Raw genomic sequence first — 14,453 nt, forward strand, 5'->3', positions numbered from 1 at the left:
GGCCCGCTCCTCCCCTCCCGGGGCCGCGCTGTGGGCCTCGGGGAGGCAGGCTGCAGAAGGTGGAGGTTAGGTGCCTGGAGGAGGGTTGACGAGCCCTGGGATGCGCCGCCGCCGCCGAGACGCGCCTGGACCCCCGGGGCGGGAGCGCCCGGTGTGTGGTCCTTTGCGCATCCAGGAGCCCCGCTTATTAGGGTGGTTGTTTTTTTTTTTTTTTCTTCCTTTTTTTTTTAATTTATTTTTTATTTTTTTCCTTTTTTTTTTTAAATCCCCCCCTCTTTATGAGCTCTTTTATATTTTATGGTTAGAAGTCGTCCTCCTCTACATTCTCCTACGCTTTTTGATCCCCCCCTCCTCCCCCCTCCAAGTCTTGAAGTTCCCTAAAAGGCCTCTGCCTGACTTGAAATGGTCCGGAGAGTTAACCCTAATTTGAATTTAGTTTCGCTGTGGGAGGATGGATGGAGAGATACCATGTAGATCTCAAAGTCACTTTTTAAGTCGTTCGCCCAAAAAAAAAAAAAAAAAAAAGCCGCAAGTAGGGGACTTCAAGAGACAGCATTTTAGAATTAGGCAGAACTGGACTGCAGAATTTGTGGGCAGAGCGGTCTAGTGTGCAGGTGAAGACAAGGAAAGCCTTCTTCCTTCACGTTGCTTAAAGATGCGCTGCAGTGAAGTAGGCACCTGGTATTTAAATCAACCAGAGCCTACGCGGAGGTATTTAAACAATTGCAAGCGAAAAGTAATCTTTTATTGGAAAGCAATGATAGTGAAAGTGGGACTATTTTCAGTTCACTCACCTATTTTTTTTTTTTTTTTTTTTTTTTTTTTTTTTTTAGAATGCGGGCTCTGGAACCGGAATGCCTCAGCTAGTTATTAACCTCTCTGTGCTACACTTGGGTCACTGCGAGAATTAAATGCCACGTAATAAATATTTAGTTTATCACCATCATTATCATTGAGATGTCAGTTTGACTAGGAACTTTGCCAACGTGAACAAATACGAGAAAGTAGCCTCATGGTTCGAGAAATAAAAAACAAAACAAACCAACAAAAACCCCTCGTTGCTGCAGTCCTACCTAGGAAAGGAAGGACTGGGCTTGCAAATAGAACCTGTAATCTAAAACGTGGTCATTTAACCACGTGACTCATCGTAATGGTGAGAATCGTGTGCCTTAAATAATTTAGATCACCTGAAGCTTGAAACACTTTCTTAACTGAAGTCTTGCTATTTAATCCATGTTTTCTGACTTGGATAGATGGGAAAGAAATTTGACAGTTTTAAACATTCTCCTTTGATCCTAAGTGATTTTTTTGAGTTTTCAGCTGTAAAATTACCTGAATTAAAATTCATAGAGCCTGAACTAATCTTCAGATAATTAGGTTCTGTTTCAGATAGTTTTGTTTTTTTATTATTGATAAAATATCATTGGTTAAAAGATCTTTTAAAAATTTATAGTGAGAAGGGTGCCTGACTGGCTCAGTCAGTGGAACATGCAGCTCTTGATCTCCAGGTTGTTAAGTTCGAGCTCAATGTTGGGTGTAAAGTTTACTTAAAAATAAAGTCTTGGAAACAGCAACAAAACACACATATGTTTAGTGTAATAAATTTTATCGATCATTAATTTGACATTTGCCAAAATAACAAAGTACAATACCAGATAGTTATTATCAGTTGATCTTAATTTGAATTGGAAAGTATGACAGTAAGATACAAAACGTAAATATATACTAAATAAGATAAAACTTCAATTTGCAAGGCAGAAATGTTAAATCCACTGAAGTACATTTTTCATTCAAGACCTTCCTTTGATTAAGGAAAATTCTAAGTGTTCCAAGCAAACTGAACATCCACTGTGATGGCTTTGGTGTTTTTTTCAGTAGTGACTCATGTCATATTTGGTGTTCCTTCCATGCAGTACTTAGGGTGTGCTTTTACTTTGAGTGTTTTTCTTAGAACATTAATTTCACGCTTTTTGTTCTTGATGATTTTCTATATGATTCATTTACTGTGGTCCTCATGAAGACACATTATTACTTGAAAAAAATCACAGCTTGGAAAATATGCCTATTACGGGTTTCTTTTCTTTTTTTTTTGGCATATAATGCCATGGTATAGTATGATCTGAGGACTATGCATGGGCTTCAGAGTCCTATTTGTTTTGGGGGTTTTTTCCAACTTAGTTTTGGAATCTGAGCTCTAATGCTCTCTGTGATTTTAGGCAAGTTACTGGACAGCTTTGGTTTTCTTATCTATAGAGACTCAAAGATCCAACTCAGTTATTGTGAGGATTAAATGAAATAATCTGTACAGTTTGCAAAGAGGTAAAAAGAGGTATATATTTACAGGGTAAGAACTGTGTAGAAACAAAGATTATAGGGAAGTTTATAGAGAGGGCAAACCTTAGATAAAAGACATTATGAACATTAGCCTTAAGTTTTCAATGAAAAGTTAACTTATTTTAACTTTTTATTATTTTTATATATTTGCATACATTTAAATTTTTAATATTGACATAATTTTCCAAACCCATCTTTTACAAAAATAAATTATTCTATCAAATATTTGTGAACTAGGAGTCTTGATTTAATTTTTGACACCACTGATTCGCAGTAATTTGGCATACATCGTAGAAGGAAACATTGGGTCATTTACCTACCCTAGAAGATGAGAAAATTTTAATTTTCTAAAGTACTTTTGAGCAACATTTTTTAATGTTAATAAATTATAAGATCTGGCACTGATATTGAATATATTTCAAGATCCTTTAAATTTTAGGACACTAAAAGGTACCTAGAATTAGGAGAATCTCTAGGACTAAATTAAAAGTGGCTTCATCTTCCAGTTATCCTGTTTGGGGATTTATTCTCAGGTAATGGGTTTTAACAGATACAATTTACTATACAAAAGTTTGTAGAGGAAACAACAAAATAATTGAATGTTAAGACAGGATTACCTCTAAAGTTTTGAACAAATAAAATTCGTTGTTAAACGAAAGCAGTAGGTCAAAAATGTATCACAGAGATCTGAGTGACTATGGTCTGAATAGTTTTCTGTCATGCATTCAATATGTATAAACAATAAAAAGTCCTTTTTCCCCATAAAACATGAAACTTCTAATTTAACAGTTTCTAATCTTTGCTGTTGGTATAAGGTAAAATCCACTTTTTAAATGTGATGTGAAACATTCTAGAAAGCAATTTGACAGCAAAATATAATGCTTTAGTGTGTGTTCTGAACTCCAATCATTAACTGTCTATACATGTAATACTTTTTTTTTCTGTTTATATAATCCTACTACTGTTTGCTTAAGAACTAACCTTGTCAAATCAATTCCAGGATTTTTTAGAAGGTGTAGTTTGGGGAGGGGGACCTTTATTCTTAAGTTTCTATGGTTCCAAAAAAAAAAAAAAAAAGCCCTGTTAGTAAATATTTCATGATAGAAATGCAATTTGCTGGGGAGGTCTTTGTTTCGGTAATAGATACAGAACATGAGTTGAAACAAAACTATAATCCAAATGGTTAATTTTATTTTTTTTTATAATTTTTTTAAAAGATTTATTTTTATTTATTTACGATAGACATAGAGAGAGAGAGAGGCAGAGGGACAAGCAGGCCCCATGCCAGGAGCCCGACGCGGGACTGCATCCCGGGACTCCAGGATCGCGCCCTGGGCCAAAGGCAGGCGCGAAACCACTGAGCTACCCAGAGGTCCCCTCAAATGCTTAATTTAATTTAATTTTTTTTAAATTTTTATTTATTTATGATAGCCACACAGAGAGAGAGAGGCAGAGACACAGGCAGAGGGAGAAGCAGGCTCCATGCACCGGGAGCCCGACGTGGGATTCGATCCCGGGTCTCCAGGATCGCGCCCTGGGCCAAAGGCAGGCACTAAACCGCTGCACCACCCAGGGATCCCCAAATGCTTAATTTTAGATAAGGAAACAGACACAGGTTAAGTCACCTACTACTGAATACATGCAGTTATTTGTAAAGAAAGTCCTAATCTTTTAGTTTTCTTCAACTAACTCAATTTAGGGTTCTACTGTACTGGGCTTGTAATGGCTATTTTATAATAAAACCTGTAAAATCTAATAGTTTTCTTCATATGTAGGAAAAGAAAATACATTGAATACCTTCTCATTACAGAAAAAAAATGCTGCTGTGAAGATGTAATTATAGCTCTCACACAGATGAAGCCACAATACCATGATTTAGTGCTCCCAAAAGGAGGAACTTCAGTGGACAAGAGAGGGCGTTTCTGAGAATAGTAGAATGCTTGAGGCCTGAATTTAAACTTGAACTACTATCTGAAGGTAATACTTTTATTTTTAACTAATTGAAAGTAACAGGTTTATAAAAGTTAACTATTATCTATTAATGAAAAATGAAATTACACTTGGTATACAGGTACTTCGTTCTGTTTGTGCTTACCAGTTGGAAGAAAACATTTTATACCTAGCTACTTAATATCTTCTTTCTTAAAAACTTCACTTTGACATAGTTAATTGAAAGTTACAGATTATAATTTCTATCTAGCTTGTACTGACATTGAGATAAGACGGGAAAATTGGATATTTTAAGTTATCCTGCAGTTGTCAGGATTGTAAAGTCTTAACGCATTTTGATGGGGAAATCAAGGGAGGCAGTAGTATTACTTTTCTTTTCGCTTCATTCAAATTTAAAAAAATTTTTTTTGGAAAGGATGTCTGTAACATAGAAATATACTTTCAACTTCCAATTCAACAATGGACTAGTCAATAGATAGTGAAGCTCCTTTTTCCATAAAGAAACGACTTTAAGTAGCATTTTCCCAGTAAACAAAAAACTTCTTTAACTTGTAGTATAGATCTACATACTGAAAAGGAAATTTTGAGTTTTCAGTTTCAAAATACAGTGGAAAAATATCTTTGAGTGGCAAAATTCCAGTTTAAACAAAGTCCTGAAGTAGGTGGTTTATGTTTGGCAGTGTTCTGTTAACAACATCCCCACCACCTTTGCTGCTGCAGTTCCTTAGGGCATTTATTCTGTCCTCTTCATTGCAGCAGAGCTCAGACCTCTGCTGAAGCCCTTTTAAATGTTGTAAACTTCAAGTGTACTTGCTTTCTCACCTTTAAATTAAGCTTTCCAGGGTAGCTATTCTGAACTCATCTTAAATGAAGGGAGCTATATAAATTCACACAAATTTGGTAATGACTGATACTCTGTCCAGAGTTCTTTCTTTCTTTTCTTTTCTTTTCTTTTTTCTTTTCTTTTCTTTTCTTTTCTTTTCTTTTCTTTTCTTTTCTTTTCTTTTCTTTTCTTCCTTTTCTTTCTTTCTTTCTTTCTTTCTTTCTTTCTTTCTTTCTTTCTTTCTTTCTTTCTTTCTTTCTTTCTTTCTTTCAGATTTTATTTATTTATTTGAGAGAGTGAGAGAGAGCATGAGCCAGGGGAGAGACAGAATCCCCGCTGAGTGTAGAGCCCAATGTGGGGCTCCATGGGGGGCTCCATCTTAGGACTGCAGGATCATGACTTGAGCTGAAGGCAGACACTTAACCGACTGCACCACCCAGATAACCTGAGTTTTTTCTTTTAAGAGAAAATCCTAATAAATCTTTGCCTTTTAGACAACTGTGGCTCAACTTTGAGGCTTTTCCTGGGATTATGCATGCTGCATGTATTTTTGAGGCACACAAGATAAAAAATAAGTAGAGAAATTTTTCTCTATAATGTATAAAATAAACGATTGTCATTACCTGCCCACCCCCCACGTCCCCCCAAAAAGAGAAAATCCTTGTTAACTCCAATGAAAATTTCAGCTAGGGTAAGAGAAAGTAAATAAAATGAAAAAAAATGTAGGCCAGTAGGGATAATTTGTAATAGGATCAGGACAGCTATTAGGAGATTGGTAGTGGGTTTTTAGAATTCTTTCTCCTAAGCTGTTTGCACTTTTCACTACTCTTTTCCAAGTCCTGCTTTTGAATCTGTTTGCAGAATGTTTTCTCAGTTACTGCAGCGCCTACAAGATTAGAACTCTAGCTTTTTCAAGGGATTAGAGATGTTTAGATTGTTTGCAGGAGTGCTTTGAGGAGGGCCTCTAGCTGAATTTCAATTAGGAAAAGTTGAGACCAAAATGAACAAAGAATTTTTTTAGCATCTATAATTTGTTAACCTATCAGAAAAAAAAAGATTTAAAGCCATGACTAATTAAAGAAGGAGGGAGTTTTATTCTGTTAGTTTGATAAAATTCCTATTGTAATAACAAAGAGTGGGCTTTGCTCAGCCACTAAGTATACTGGTAATTTTGGGAAAGTTACTTAATTGCCTGAGTCTTATTTCCTTCTATGTAAATTGGAGCAAGTAAATGAATCACAGGGTTGTGAAATGATTATATAAAATGAAATATATAAAACACTTTTAGGGGCACCTGGGTGGCTCTGTTGGTTAAACCTCCTACTCTTGATTTCGGCACAGGTCATGATCTCAGGGTTGTGAGATCCAGCATGGTGGTGTGCTCCACGTTCAGCAGGAAGTCTGTTTCTCCCTCTCCCTATGCCTCAACCCCTACTCCCACCCACTTTTTCTCTCAAATAAGCAAATAAAAAGAAAAACTTTGGGATCCCTGGGTGGCGCAGCGGTTTGGCGCCTGCCTTTGGCCCAGGGCGCGATCCTGGAGACCCGGGATCGAATCCCACGTCGGGCTCCCGGTGCATGGAGCCTGCTTCTCCCTCTGCCTGTGTCTCTGCCTCTCTCTCTCTCACTGTGTGCCTATCATAAAAAAAAAAAAAAAAACTTTTAGGGGCGCCCAGGTGGCTCAGTTGGTTGGGGTCTGTCTGCCTTTGGCTTGGGTCATGATCCTGGAGTCCTGGAATGGAGCCTGCTTCTCCCTCTCCCCCTGCTGCTACCCCGCTTGTGCTCTCTTGTGTGCTCTCTCTCTAAAATAGATGGAATCTTCAAAAACAAAATAAAACCCAAGTGCTTTACCATAGCGCTCAATAATTGATAACCTTGGGGTCCCTGGGTGGCGCAGCGGTTTGGCGCCTGCCTTTGGCCTAGGGCACGATCCTGGAGACCCGGGATCGAATCCCACGTCGGGCTCCCGGTGCATGGAGCCTGCTTCTCCCTCTGCCTGTGTCTCTGCCTCTCTCTCTCTCTCACTGTGTGCCTATCATAAAAAAAAAAAAAAAAAAATTGATAACCTTATAACCTTGAGCAGTAAGCCTCAATTTCCTTTTCTGTTAAAATGGTGGTAATAAATTCTACATCACAGAATATGGAGTGATTATTAATAATTCTATATAGTAATTAGTATAATAAGCATTAAATTATATAGCTTGAAAAATTAATAATCTTCATCTATTTTTTCATAATGTGCTTATATTTAAAACTCAAAAAGCTCTCAAAAATATTTTGTTGGTTTTTTTGTTGTTGTTTTTAGAGATTTATTTATTTTAGAGTGTGAGGTAAGGGATATGGGCAGAGAGGAGCAGAGGGAGAGAGAGTCCTAAGCACATCCCACACTGAGCATGGAGCCAGACATGGGACTTGATCTCACAACCCTGAGAACATGACCTGAGCCAAAACCAAGAGTTGGAGGCTTAACCAACTGTCTTATTCAGGTGCATCTCAAAAATATTTCTTAATCTTGATGTCATTATGTTTAGATAGTGAATATTTCAATATATTTAATTTACTTTAAAAAATTGAATTGTATTCCTGACAGCAATTATTTTAGTTTTTTTTTTTTTTTTAAGATATATTTATTTATTCATTCAGAGAGAGAGAGGCAGAGACACAGGCAGAGGGAGAAGCAGGCTCCATGCAGGGAGCCTGACGTGGAACTTGATCCCGGGTCTCTAGGATCACACCCTGGGCTGCAGGCGGCGCTAAACAGCTGCACCACCGGGGCGCCACCCAATTATTTTAGTTTTAATTCATCCCTCAATAGGACTTTATTTTCAGTTGAGTCTAACTTTGTAAGAAGTTTCTTTTTGAGTGGTGTTCTTTATTTTCCTACTCCGTATGTTGGGACATTTACAGGAAAATCAGTAGATTTACAGAAAAATTGAGAAGGGGCACCTGGGTGGCACAGTCAGTTAAGCATCCAGCTCTTGGTTTTGGCTTGTGTTGTGGTCTAAGAGTGCTGGGATCGAGCCCTGCCTTGGGCTTTGTGCTCAGCGTGGAGTCTGCTTGGGATTCTCTTTCCCTCTCCCTGCCCCTCCCACTTGTGTGCTCTCTCTTTTTCTAAAATAAATAATAATTTAAAAAGATAGAAAGAAAGAAAGAAGAAAGAAAGGTCAAGCAGGGAATACAAAGATATCTGTATCCACCCCCCCACATACCCTGTCCTTCTTCTATCTGCTAGCACACAGTTTATTAACGTTTTGCATTACTGTGGTACATTTTTTAAATTTAATTTTTATTTATTAAATAAGCTCTATGCCCATCCTGGGACTAGAACTCATAACCCCAAGATGAATTGCATGCTCCACTGACTGAGCCAGCCAGGCTCCTCTAGTGTGGTATATTTCTTAAAGGTAACCAATATTGATACATTATTTTGAACAAAAATCTACAGTTTGCATTAAGGTTCACTATTCTGTAATTTTATGGATTTTGACAAAACCTGTGTCAAATGTCATGTATCCACCATTACAGTATCAGAAAGCATTGTTTTATCACAATAAAAATCTTTCAACCTCTAGCAACTGTTGATCTGTAGTTTTGCCTTTTGAAGAATGTCATATATTTGAAATCATATAGTATATAGCCTTTTCAGAGTGACTTCTTTCAGTTATCAATATGCATTTAAGTTTTTTCCATATGTTTTTGTGGCTTTAATAGCCTTTTTTCTTCAATTGAGGTATGTATGACATAGCAGTTTCAGGTGTACAACATAATGATTTGACAATTATAAATAATTGTTAAATGCTTATTGTGGTAAGTGTAGATATCATCTATCATCATACAAATTTATTATAATGCTGTTGACTATATATATTCTGTGTGCTGTACTTTTTGTGCCTTTTATTGTTACCATTATTTGAGAGAGATTGAGCAGGGAGGAAGTGCAGAGAGAGAGGGTGGGAATCTTTTTTTAAAGAATTTATTTATTTATTAATGAGAGACACAGAGAGAGAAGCAGGGACATAGGGAGAGGGAGAAGCAGGCTCCCTGCAGGGAGCAGGATACGGAACTTGATCCCTAGATCCTGGGATCATGCCCCAGGCTAAAGGTAGCCACTCAACCACTGAGCCACCCAGGTGTCCTGAAATCTTTTTTTTTTTTTTTAAGATTTATTATTTTAGAGAGAGAGAGACAGCATAGGAAAAGGGGCAAAGGAAGAGGGAGAGAAAGAATCTCAAATAGACTCCCTGCTGATCAAGGAACCTGACTCCAGGCTCCATCTCACAACCCTGAGATTGTGACCTGAGCTGAAACCAACAGTTGGACACTTAACCAACTGAGCCACCCAAGTACCACATGACTTACTTATTTTATAACTGGTAGTTTTTAATTTTGATGAAGTCTAGTTTGTAGTCCTATTTTCATGCTTTTTGTGTCATGTTTAAGATATTTTTGCCAAACCCACAGTCACAAAGATTTTTTTCCTATGTTTTCTTCTAGACCTTTTATAGTTTTACAGGTCATGATCTGTTTCAAGTTAGTTTTTTTATATGGTTTGAGATAAGGGTTGTTTATTGTTTTGCATATAGCTATTGTTTCACCTCCATTTGTTGAAAAGACCGTCCCTTCTCTCTTAATTGCCTTGGCACTTTTATCAAAAAGCAGTTGACTTGGGGCACCTGAGTGGCTCAGTCAGTTGAGTATCTGACTTTTGGTTTCAGCTCAGGTCATGATCTCAGGGTCACAGGATCATGCATCATTGGACTCTGTGCTCAGCAGGGGGTCTACTTGAGATTCTCTATCTCTCTCTCCCCCTCTGTCCCTTCGCCTGCTTGCTCTCTCTCTTTTATTCTGTCTTTCAAATAAATAAATCTTAAAAGAAAAATAGCAGTTGACTATATATGTGAAGGTCTGTTTCTGGATTCTCTTCTGTTCCATTGATCTATTTGTCTGTCTTAACACTAATAGCATACTATCTTGATTATTCTAACTTCATAACAAGTCTCAAAACCAAGTAGTATAAGAATTCCAATTTTGTTGTTCTTTTCAAAAGTTGTTTTGGCTATTTTAACCTTTGAACTTTTTTTTTTTTAAGAGAGGGAGAGGCGGGGGAAGGATAGGGTGAGGGGAAGAGAGAATCCCAAGCAGGCTTCATGCCGGGTGCAGAGCCCAGTCCTGGGCTCAGTCTCACAATTCTGAGATTATGACCTGAGCTGAAATCAATGTTGGACACTTAACTGAGTGAGTCACCCAGGCACTCCAACCTTTGAATTTCCATATGAGTTTTAGAATCAGTTTGTGAGGTGTTTTTTTTTTTTTTAATTTTAAAGATTTTATTTATTTATTTGAGAGAGAGAGAGAATGAGCAGGGGAAGAGGAAGAGGGACAAGCTGACTCCCAGCTGAGCAGGGAGCCCAACATGGGGCTTGATCCCAGGACCCTGAGATCATGACCTGAGCCAAAGGCTTAGCTTGTGTGTTAAAAAAAAAATAGTAGGCAATTGATTATAGATATCAATTCAGTATCTTAACAATATTGAGTCAACTATTCTGTAAACACGGTATGTATTTTTCATTCTCTTAGGTCTTCTTTAATTTCTCCTATCTAGGTTTTACGGACTTCAGTGCATAGATCTTGCATATATTTTATCTCAAAAATTTTCATAATTTTTATGCCATTGTACTGTTTTAGGCAATTGGTATCATACTGTTTATACAAAATTGTACCCTAAATTTAGTCCCCATGTTGGGTGTACTTAAAGCCATTGATGTCTTACATTTAATGAGACATGTTATTTTTATTATTTATTGCTGGATTTTGTTCACTGAGATTTTATTTAGGATTTTAGGATTCATATGTTTATGATTGTTTTATTTATTTATTTTTTTAAAGATTGTATTTATTTATTCATGAGAGAAACAGAGAGAGAGAGAGAGAGGCAGAGACACAGGCAGAGGGAGAAGCAGGCTCCATGCAGGGAGCCCAACATGGGACTCGATCCCAGGACCCCGGGGTCATGCCCTGGGCTGAAGGCGGCGCTAAACCGCTGAGCTACCGGGGCTGCCCTTTATGATTGTTTTAAAACAGATTTTATTTCTCTTCATATATGGTGAGGTCAATAAATCAGGAGATGATTGCCACTGAAAAGATAGTTTATTACTCACAGTTCCTAAGAGAAGGGAAGGCATGCCACATAGGGCCACACAAGAGAAAACCCAGGTCAGTAGCAGGCACAGAGAGAAGAGGATATCAAATCCTGGACATCATAACATATAATTTCATCTATAATATCATTCACATACCTAAAAAAGCAATTTTTAATAAATATCTAGTCCATATTTACATTTTCCTGATTGCCCTACTCACATAACACACGCACACATTTATATATGTATATGTTTTTTCTTTTTGGTAAGAAATTTAAAGAACAGGTGAAATTCATATAACTTAAAATTAATCATTTTTAGATGAACAGTTTAGTGACATTTTCTACATTCACAGTGTTGTATAAATATTACCTCTGTCTAGTTCTAAAATATTTCCATTTACCCCAAAATAAAATCTTATACTCAATAGGTAATTTTTTTCCTGTTCTCGCCTTCCCCAGGCCTTTAGCATCTACCAACCTGCGCTCTGCCTGTATGAATTTATCCATTCTGGATATTTTATGTAAATGGAACCATGTGATGTGTGACAATTTGTGTCTGGCTTCTATCAGTATGTTTTTGAGGTTTATCTATGTTCTGGCATCTATCAGTACTTTTTTAAAAAAATATTTTATTTATTTATTTATTCATGAGAGAGAGAGAGAGAGACATAGGCAGAGGGAGAAGCAGGCTCCATGCAGGGAGACCGACATGGGACTCGATCCTGGGTCTCCAGGATCACGGCATGGGCTGAAGGTGGCGCTAAACTGCTGAGCCACCCGGGCTGCCCTCTATCAGTACTTCATGCCTTTCTGTGGCTGAATACTATACCATTATATGGATGTAACACATTTTGTTTATCTGTTTATCAGTTGATGAACATTAGGGTTGTTTCTACTTTTGATTCTTGTGAATATTGCTGCTGTGAAAATTTATGTACAAGTGTATATTTGACGCTGGTTTTCAGTTCTTTCGGGTGTATACCTAGAGTGGAATTGCTGTCATATGGTAATACTATGTTTAATTTCTTAAGGAACTGTGAAACTTTTTCATAGCACCTGCACCATTTTACATACTCATCAGCAATGCATGAGGATTACATTTGCTCCATATCCTCATCATTGTTATTTTCTTTAAAAAAATTTTTTAAAGTAGGTTCCACATCCAATGTGGAGCTCAACACAGGGCTTGACCTCATGACTCTGAGATCAGGAGTCAGACAGTCAACCAACTGAGCCACTCAGACATCTCTTGTTTTCTTTTTTAAAAAGTATTATCATCCTAGTAGCTGTCAACTGGTATTTCATTATTGCGTTGATTTACATAATTCTGATGACTATGACTTTAAACATCTTTTTAATATGCTTGTTGACCATTTATGTCTTCTTTGGAGAAATATCTATTAAACTCCTTTGTACATTTTTAAATAGGGATGTTATGGGTTGTTTTATTTGAGTTGTAGGTGTTCTTTCTATGTTATTTTTACTGATTTATTTATTTATTTTGAAGAGAGAGAGAGAGCTCAGTGAGGAAGGGCAAAGGGACAGGAGAGAAGGAATCCCAAGCAGATGCCCGATTAAGTGTGGAGCCTGATGTGGGGCTATATCTTAGAACCCCAAGATCATGACCTGAGCTGAAATCAAGAATCAGACCTTAGCTGACTAGTCCAGGTACCCTCCCCTTTGTATATTCTTTATATATTCTAGACCTAATCAGATATTTGATTTACAAAAATTTCTCCTGTCTGTGGGTTGTCTTTTTGTTCTTGTCATGATATTCTTTGCACAAAATTTTTTATTTTGATAATGTCCAATTTATAATTTTTCATTTTAATTCTAGTTTCTTTGTGTTCTAGCTATGGAACCATTGCCAAATCCAAGGCCATTAAGATTTACCCTTATATTTTCTCCTAAGAATTTTATGGTGTTTTACATTTAAGTTATTGACGTATTTTGGGTTGGGAATTTCTTTTTATATACTATGAGGTAAGGGTTCATCTTCATTATTTTGTATGTGAATATTCAGTTGTCCTGGCACCAGTTGTTGAAGAAAACTGTTCATTTTCATTAGATGCCTTTGGAACCCTTGTTAAAAATTATTTGACCATAGATGTTTAGAGTTTTTTTCTGGACTCTCAGTTCTACTCCATTGATCTATGTGTCGATCCTTAAGTCAGTACTACATTCTTTAGAGAATTGTAGCTTTATAGTAAGTTTTGAAATTGCAAAGAATAAATCCTCCAACTTTGTTCTTTTTCAAGATTGTTTTGGCTATTCAGGTTCCTTGGAATTTTATGTGAATTTGACTTTTCCATGACTGAAAAAAGGCCGTTGAGATTTTGATATGGATTGCATTAAATCTCTTTATTGCTTTGGGTAGTATTACCATGTTCATGTCTTCCAATTCCAGGAGCATAGTATGTCTTTTCATTTGTTTAGATTTTATTTAATTTTTTCAGCAACATTTTATAATTTTCATGTACAGGCTTATACTTCCTTTCTTAAATTTATTCATCACTATTTTATTCTTTTTTTTTTCATAAAGATCTTATTTATTTATTCATAGAGATGCAGAGAGAGAGAGAGAGAGGCAGAGACACAGGCAGAGGGAGAAGCAAGCTCCATGCAGAGAGCCCGACGTGGGACTCGATCCAGGGTCTCCAGGATCACGCCCTGGGATGCAGGCGGCGCTAAACCGCTGTGCCACTGGGGCTGCCCCACTATTTTATTCTTGTTGATACAACTGTAAATGAATCATTTTCTTAATTTCATTTTTGATTGTTTATTGCTAGTATAGAGAAATCAACTGAGTTTTGCATATTGATCTTATATCCTATAACTTTGTTGAATTTATTAACTCTGATAGTATTTTGGGGGCTTCTTTGGGCTTTTCTATGTATAAGACCATATATGAATAGGGATAGTTATACTTTTGTTCTTAGTATTTTCTCATAATCCTTTTAGTTTCTGTAAAATTTTTTAGTCATGCCCACACTTTGATTTCTGATTTTATTTTTTTTTTAAATTTTTATTTATTTATGATAGTCAGAGAGAGAGAGAGAGGCAGAGACACAGGCAGAGGGAGAAGCAGGCTCCATGCACCGGAAGCCCGACGTGGGATTCGATCCTAGGTCTCCAGGATCGCGCCCTGGGCCAAAGGCAGGCGCCAAACCGCTGCGCCACCCAGGGATCCCTGATTTCTGATTT

General features: G+C 37.1%; 1 protein-coding gene across 15 annotated transcripts in view; it reads left to right on the forward strand.

Moving 5' to 3' along the window:
* Positions 1–14,453, forward strand: part of CARF (calcium responsive transcription factor) — a 97,691-nt gene that overhangs the window by 443 nt on the left and 82,795 nt on the right. For 11 of the 15 annotated variants that reach the window (XM_038585420.1, XM_038585421.1, XM_038585419.1 and 8 more), the window contains exon 2: positions 4,145–4,311. The gene's annotated coding sequence lies outside the window, so the exon portion shown is untranslated. Of the gene's footprint in view, positions 1–43; positions 193–257; positions 712–4,144; positions 4,312–12,756; positions 12,918–13,942; positions 13,992–14,453 lie in introns of those variants that run through there. The other 4 variants (XM_038585408.1, XM_038585409.1, XM_038585410.1 and 1 more) reach the window with 4 other exon arrangements.

This window comes from Canis lupus, chromosome 37 (assembly GCF_011100685.1).
Source record: "Canis lupus familiaris isolate Mischka breed German Shepherd chromosome 37, alternate assembly UU_Cfam_GSD_1.0, whole genome shotgun sequence".
In the NCBI taxonomy this organism is placed as follows: Eukaryota; Metazoa; Chordata; class Mammalia; order Carnivora; family Canidae; genus Canis; species Canis lupus.